Source organism: Hibiscus syriacus, unplaced genomic scaffold, assembly GCF_006381635.1.
Source record: "Hibiscus syriacus cultivar Baekdansim isolate YM2019G1 unplaced genomic scaffold, ASM638163v2 tig00110332_pilon, whole genome shotgun sequence".
Lineage (NCBI taxonomy): Eukaryota > Viridiplantae > Streptophyta > Magnoliopsida > Malvales > Malvaceae > Hibiscus > Hibiscus syriacus.
The window spans coordinates 3,138,774-3,146,297 of record NW_024062688.1 but is presented as its reverse complement, the minus strand read 5'-3'; the positions used below and the strand labels follow the sequence as shown (position 1 = coordinate 3,146,297).

At 35.0% G+C, this 7,524-nt stretch overlaps 1 pseudogene; it reads right to left on the bottom strand.

Annotated features, from left to right (window-relative positions):
• Positions 1 to 6,734: 6,734 nt before the first annotated feature.
• On the bottom strand, positions 6,735 to 7,257 carry LOC120119872 (annotated as a pseudogene).
• Between the last annotated feature and the right edge of the window lie 267 nt (positions 7,258 to 7,524).

Genomic DNA, 7,524 nt, shown 5'->3' with positions numbered 1-7,524 from the left:
GAGATCCGCAGTTTCTTGGGCTTGGCTGGATATTATCGACGTTTTGTCGAGGGTTTCTCGATCATTGCTGCTCCTTTGACAAAGCTGTTAAGGAAGAACGTGCCGTTTGATTGGGGCGAGGCACAATAGGAGAGCTTTGAGAAATTAAGGGAGGTTTTGACTCAAGCACCAGTGTTGATTCAACCAGAGTCCGGGAAAGATTTTACAGTGTATAGTGATGCTTCACATTCAGGACTTGGTTGTGCTCTAATGCAGGAGGCTAAGGTAGTGGCTTATGCGTCACGTCAACTGCGACAGCATGAGTGTAATTATCCTACTCATGATTTGGAGTTAGCATCAGTGATTTTTGCCTTGAAGATTTGGAGACACTATCTTTATGGAGAGAAGTATTACATTTTCACTGATCATAAGAGCTTAAAGTATCTTCTGACCTAGAAGGAGCTTAATTTGAGACAACGGCGCTGGCTAGAGCTTCTAAAGAATTATGATTGTGTGATAAATTATCACCCTGGTAAAGCTAACATTGTGCCGGATTCTTTGAGTTGAAAGACGGTATCGGAGTTGAGGTCTTTAATGGCCATGATAAATTTATATGACAATGGCACTTTGTTAGCAGAATTACAAGTTAAGCCGACTTTGGTTGATGAAATTAAAGTTAAGCAGCCCCTTGATAGCTCCTTGCTATCCATCTTTGAGCAAATAGAGCAGGGGATAAGCTCATATTACGCCCTTGATCAGGATGAAGTTTTATGCTTTAAGGGTCGATATTGTGTGCCTGATGATTCTGAGTTGAGGCAGATTATTCTTAATGAGGCTCACAGTAATCCATATGCTATGCACCCCGGTGGAGATAAGATGTACAGGAATTTGAGAGAGAGGTATCATTGGGTCGGCATGAAGAATGACATCTCGGATTTTGTGGCTAAGTGTTTGACTTGTCAGCAAGTTAAAGCAGAACATCAACATCCATCAGGTTTGTTACAGCCTATCAAGATTCCTTAATGGAAATTGGAGTGTATTACTATAGATTTTGTTACTGGCTTACCTATGACTCCTTCAAAAAAAAATTCAATTTGGGTGATTGTTTACAGACTTACAAAGTCAGCTCACTTCATTCCTGTGCTGGTAAATTACACTTTGGAGATTGTATATTTCAGAGATTGTCAGATTGTATGGTGTTCCATTGTCTATTATTTCTGATCGAGATCCGAGATTTACTTCGAGATTTTGGAAGGCGCTACATACAACTTTGGGAACAAGATTGGATTATAGTACATCCTTTCATCCACAAACTGATGGTCAATCTGAGAGAGTGATTCAGATTCTGGAGGATATGTTGAGGGGTTGCGTAATTGATTTTCATGATAGCTGGGAGAACTTTTTGTCGTTGGCTGAATTTGCTTACAATAACAGTTATCAGACCAACATTCGTATGGCACCCTACGAAGCACTCTATGGGCGTAAATGTCGTACCCCGATTTGTTGGACTGAGTTGCGTTGAAAGGAAGACGTTGGGACCTGAGTTAATACACGAGATGGAGGACACAGTCAGATTGATTCGTGATCGTATGAAAGAGGCATTTGATAGACAGAAGTCTTATGCAGATCAAAGGAGGAAAGATATTCAGTTTGAGGTTGGAGATCTTGTATTTTTGAAGGTATCTCTGTGGAAGAAATTATTGAGATTCGAGCGTAAGGGTAAATTGAGTCTAAGATTTATTGGACCATTTCGTGTTTTGAAGAATGTAGGACCTGTTGCATATTAGCTTGAGTTGCCTAATGAGCTCAGTCGTATTCATGATGTCTTTCATGTATCAATGTTGAGGCGATACCGTCCAGATCCAAGTCACATTATTCAGGTTGAGGAGGTAGAGTTGAGGTCTGATTTGTCATATGAGGAGGAGTCCATTCAGATCTTATAAAGTGATGAGCGAGTTCTTCGGAATAGGTGTATTCCAATGGTAAAAGTTCAATGGAGTAATCGAGGCCCCTCTGAAGCTACTTGGGAGACCTTGGAGTAAATGGATGCTCAGTTTCCTCAACTATTCTCATGAGGTAAATTTCAGGGATGAAATTTCTTGTAGAGGGGGAGAATTGTAACAACCCGGAAAAATTTGTAGAAAAAAAAATTATTAAGTAATTTGGAAAAGTTTGAGGATTAAATTTAAAGTTTTGAAAATTTGAAGTCCATTTTAGAAGTTGAAGAAAATTCAATGACCAAGCCCTGAATTATACCTTTGAGTGTCGGCAGACTTTTCTTTTAAAGGAAATGAATTGGTTTCTGCGTGAAAACACAGAAAACCAATTCATAAAATTCTATTTCTAGCAACCTTCTTTCAAGTCTGATCCCGACGCCGTTCGACATCCGATCGTCGAATTGAAACCACCATCGTGTTCATCTTCGACCCGTGATCAAAACCTAGTAAACCAATTATAGCGAAACGCTGCCAAACGACGTGAATTTCGAGTCAAAGTCTCGATGCTTTTTTAGCACCACCGCCGAGAAAATCTTAAATTCATCTTCGATCGTTGATCGATTTTCGACACCTCCCGCACCATCATGTTCCTTGTGTCGTTTCGAGTCCAACGGTGTCCTCCTTATCTCCGTAGGCGGCGGCGCGTGAGGGAGGTGAAGTAGTCAAAGTTCCGATCGAGTTGAAATCGAGCTCTCCACCGTTCAAAAATTTGAACCAAGGTTGGTAAGTGACTCAAAATCGCTTAAAAGAATTTTTAGAATTTTTTTCAGGAATTTTTGGAGACTGGAGAACGCCACACGCGCCGCCCCTGTGCGTGGGGAAGAATCGGACGGGTGATAGCTTATGTTGACCGGCTTGACCGGTTCAAACCGGTCTGACCCGACCCGTTGACCCGACCCGGCCCATTGACCCGACCCGACCCGGTGACATTTTAGGAATTATTTTGAAAAAGGTGACATTTTGGGAATTATTTTGAAAAATATGATATTTTGGGAATTTTTTAAAAAATAGTGACATTCTGGTAATTATTTTTAAAACGATGACATTTTGGGAATTATTTGTAAAATAATGATATTTTGGTAATTATTTTTAATAAAGGTGATATTTTTGTAATTTTCAAATGTAGACTATTAAACCCCTTTGACCGGCTTTAAACGGTCATTAAACGACATTTGATTTTGTTCGAGTATATCTATTCTGACATTTTTTGATGTGCCGAATCCGTTTCGCCAAATTCGAACCGTAAGGCCTCCAAATCATCAGTCAAACCCGTTGGCTTTGATTTTGACCAAGAATTTGAATTTTTGAAAAGTCATATTTTATGTTTTTCGACGCCCTGATTCTGATTCCGCACTCCGTTTGGTCAAATTCAGACTCGAAAGCTTCCAAATTGATAGTCAAACCCGAAAAATGCTTATGTACTAAAGAGTTTAAGCTTTGAATGGTTGAGTAAGAATTGAGACCGATAAATTATTAATGTTTGAAGGTACAAGAGATTTTCCTGACCGTTCTCGACCCAGCTCCTCTAGATCAGTTAAGCCGCGTGTGCCAATATTCACCCGTAAGACCCGTAAAATTTATGATTTCAAAAATTAATTTTGTTACCCATTAGTAATATAGTGTTATTATGGATTAGGTTCGAAAACAGTAGAAGAGCGTGGCGAGGCCAGCAATCACTAGATCTACTATTTGAACCTATTCTCGAGGTGTGTTCCATGTGTACTACTTGATTGTTTTATATGTTTCGAAATATGGTACATTGAAAGTTATGGTTTAATGTTTTATTAATCCGCCTATTTACTGGTAATGGTTTATGAAATATGAATTATATATGATTATTGGTTTTCATTGGTATATGATAATATTGAATATGGAATTATGGAAATTATGCTTACTGCATAAATAGTATTTTTGAAATACTGATTTTGGGTTGGATTGCATTACGGAGGTACAACTTTGATCAAGCTGGTAAACCTTATGGACCTAATGTGACTCTTGGGTAGGCTCACGGGCCTCAAGATGCTTCATTAGGTTGGCTCCCTTTGATGTGTGCTTAGGGTAAGCCCTACGAACTTACGGACTTAAGGATACAGGCCCCAAAGCCTATCTTTAGGTTGGCTTCCTTTCTGTTGTGTGCTTAAGGTAAGCCCTATAGACACAGTTCTGGGAAATTGCGGATGGTGTACAAGATAAGGGTTTTAAATTACGAGTTTCAAAAGTTAAACTTCATTATGGTTTGATGATGAATTTCTGAACTATTACTCAATTACTGTACATACTATGATTTTATTGTACTATTGGGACACACTGAGCCTAGCTCACTTTTCGAAAATATTTTCCCCTTTCAGATACTGTTGGTTAGATACTCGGATCAAGCACTTGGAGGATCAACATATCTCTTGAAGTATATCGTATTGTAATGTTTTATCTTTTAAGTTGACTCTATTATGGTAACATGAGCCTTATTTTAAAAGTATTGGATTTTATAATGAGTACTCCTTTTGCTAATTTATATTGGTTTATTGTAATTTGGATTTTTAAAGACATGTTTTAATTAAATTGTTATTTTTCTCATAATTATGAGTTGGGTTTTTTTTATAGTATAATTTATTATAATTTCATAAATTTCATTTATAAATATGATTTTTCGTTGATAGAATAACGGTTTCGGAAAAATATCTTTAAGAATCATGAATGTGATCCACTAGACTTAGTCGAAACACATAGACCGGATCTAAGGGGTTACAATATAAATTACTTAAAATGAATAAACTATAAAATGATTATTTGTATAAACATTGAGTTGTACTTTTATCATTATGCCTTTTAAAATGTGCTCTTGAGGAGACTTTATCGAGAATGTATCGTTGCCCTTTCCTCCAACCAAATGCCTTTTCCACAATCCTCGCTAAATAATAGCATGAACAAATATTGATTCTTCAATACATCAAAATCGTTTTCATCTTTAAAGCGATGAAATAAATCATCATTTTGTATTACTTATAACTAAATATAATTTTAATTATAATTTGTGACGGACGTAAGATTTTATATTAAAAAGAATAAACTTAAACTTATAAAATCTAAGGAGGGACGAAAACAAACTTTCGGTAAAGAATACTAAAATATCTATAATATAGGACAAATTTTAACTTTTAGGAGAGCAATCGTCTCCACTTCACCCCTCAATCCATCTCTAATTATAATTATAATACAACATTTTAATAGTTATAGTTAAAGTTAATTATTATTATTATTATAATAATAAGTGATGGAAGTGATAATTATAATATATTTAAGTCTACGCGAGAATAAATTTTGATAAGATCCAAATACAATGAAGTTTAAATAAATTTAAATTCACACATAATATTTTTGTATGACAATTCACTTATCATGATCATGATACTATGAGCAACTCTTTCCTACCGAATAATAATTAAAATTTTAAAAGGAAAAAATAATTATTTTATTAAATTAATTAAATAATTTAATTTAAACATTATAAAAAATTATTTTTATTAAAAATTATTTTTATTAAATTATTTTAATAGTATCATGATCATGATACTATGATCATAATATTTTTCTTCGTTTTTCCCTTTTGTAACGTCAAAATTTAAATTTATTTTTTGATAAAATATTTATTTTATATTAATCCCTTTTTGCCCATAAGTTTAATTTAAATTTAATTTATTTTATTAAATTAATTAAATAAATTTAATTTAAAGTTTTTGCCCATAAGTCTTAACGTTTACATTAATCCCTTTTTGTATTTGCCACTTTCGCACGTGCATGATCAAAAGATTTACGATGATGATGATGATGATGATGATTCGGCATCAATATCCATTGATCAACTTTGCCTGTGATCTAATGTCTTTTATTAATTAAAGGGACATCAGTAGGTTGATTTTATCCTATTAACATACATAATTAAATTATTGCACATTTCTTCAAATTACAATTTCAACATTTCATGAATTAAGATCATATTAATATATTTGAAAGTTATATGTAATATATATATATATGAGTTTATTTAAATTTAAATAAAACAAATTCTTTCTAAATAAAAGGTGGTATGTTCACTTATATCATTTAAATTTGAATAGTATTATTTGTAGAAATGTGTAAGTTCATTTAAAATAAAATGGGTATGACTATGAAATTATATTAGAATGTTAAAAAAAATCAAATGCGGTTTTTTATAATATGAAATGATTGTAAGGTACTATTTGTTTAAAAAATTTTAGTTTATGATAACACACATACATAGTAAATATAATTATTTGAATTTAATTTTTTTTAAAGAAGAACATCATTCTCTTTTGCCACTAAAAGTACTCAATAGGTTCTTGAATATGAATATTTCTTTTAAAAGACCTAGATATCAACACATATAAACTATGTTGTTCGAAGTAGAGTCACTAAGGGAGAACATAATTTTTCTAACCATTAAGACCCTCTAAATATTTTTAAATATAAAAATTTAAGTACAATCAAACAGTCGAAGGTATTTATTTTTAATTCACAATTTTAAAAATATATTATGGTTTGAATTTTGTGTAAAATAAATTCTTTTTCACATTTATACGACTCGTAATTAATGATAACATCTGAAGACTAATTAATCGAGATGACTATCCAGCTCAGTTGGTAGAACACAAGGTTCTTAACCTTAAGGCCGTGAGATCGAGTCTCAAGGAGAGCATTTATATAATTCGTTAAAACTTTAGAACAATCAAAATTAAAAAGAAAAGATAAGATAAGAAGAACTACTGAATATCAATACGGTTGACCACCTTAGCACAGCTTATTCGCCTCCACTTCATCGGATAAACTTGCTGGAAACCACCGTCCACGGCGGCTACACGCCACTCATCCAACACCATCCCGTCCAACTCAAACTGCTGCACCTCACTAGAGCCATCATACAAACAACCTTCATGGAACCCACCGAAACCACGAACCGGTGGCTTGGCTTTCCTTCGACCGGCCCGAACGGAACGTTTCGAAGGGTTCCGCCGGCGGTCCAGTACCTTTGGCAACCTTTACAGAAATGTCTAGGCTGGTTAACGTTGTAGTTGTTGAAGTAACAAAACTTGGTCTCCATGCTATTGCATCTAGGGCACGGTATGATCTTGTCCGGCCTCTTATCCGCCGTCGGATGATCGGCTTTGTTTTGCTCTTTTTCTTTTACTTGTCGACTTCTGTGCAACGTAATCGTTGCTCCGAATAGCTTGATCCCTTGCCCTGCTTCTGGAGAAGCCATTACCATTTAGATCGACAAACAGATTGAGACAGCGGATAAAACAGATGAGACAAGTGAGTTCCTTTGTTTGGGGTTATAGGGTGTTTGAGAGTGGTGTTATATATATATATATATAATGTGCTATTGGAAAAGAAAGGAAAAGGTAAAGGAAAGTGAAAGGAAAATGGAAGGGAAAAGAAGGGGGGGGGGATGCCGTTGGTATTGGCATGTGAAGGGATCAATGGAGTAGCCGCCAGCGCCAAGGAGGGGGCAGGTGGAGTGGAAAAGCAGATA